The sequence below is a fragment of the Penaeus monodon genome, chromosome 28, assembly GCF_015228065.2.
Source record: "Penaeus monodon isolate SGIC_2016 chromosome 28, NSTDA_Pmon_1, whole genome shotgun sequence".
Lineage (NCBI taxonomy): Eukaryota > Metazoa > Arthropoda > Malacostraca > Decapoda > Penaeidae > Penaeus > Penaeus monodon.
In genome coordinates, this window is record NC_051413.1 from 26116932 (window position 1) to 26117191 (window position 260).

The 260-nt window shown below is 38.8% G+C and overlaps 1 protein-coding gene across 1 annotated transcript in view; it reads right to left on the reverse strand.

The window, feature by feature from the left end:
* The window catches only part of LOC119591443 (protein NipSnap-like), a gene marked incomplete at its 3' end in the record, with an annotated part of 10976 nt that overhangs the window by 5442 nt on the left and 5274 nt on the right, over nt 1-260 (reverse strand).

The window sequence follows — 260 nt, forward strand, 5'->3', positions numbered from 1 at the left end:
TCCCAATGCAATTTTATTTTTATAAAGTCGATCCTATGTGCATGGTGCCATCCCGTCGGTCCATTTGCAGCCTCCAAGTGATAACACTTTTACCTGTTCTGCCAGTTCTTCTCTAACAGTAAAGTTACTGCACAGTTATAGAAGCAATAAAACTAAAGTTTCTGTTATTTTCCGTGCCCAATAACAGTTATTCTAGTGGTTCCCAACATTTCCAATTCCTTTCATAAAACTCTGACCCCCCACACAATTTTAAGGCTAAG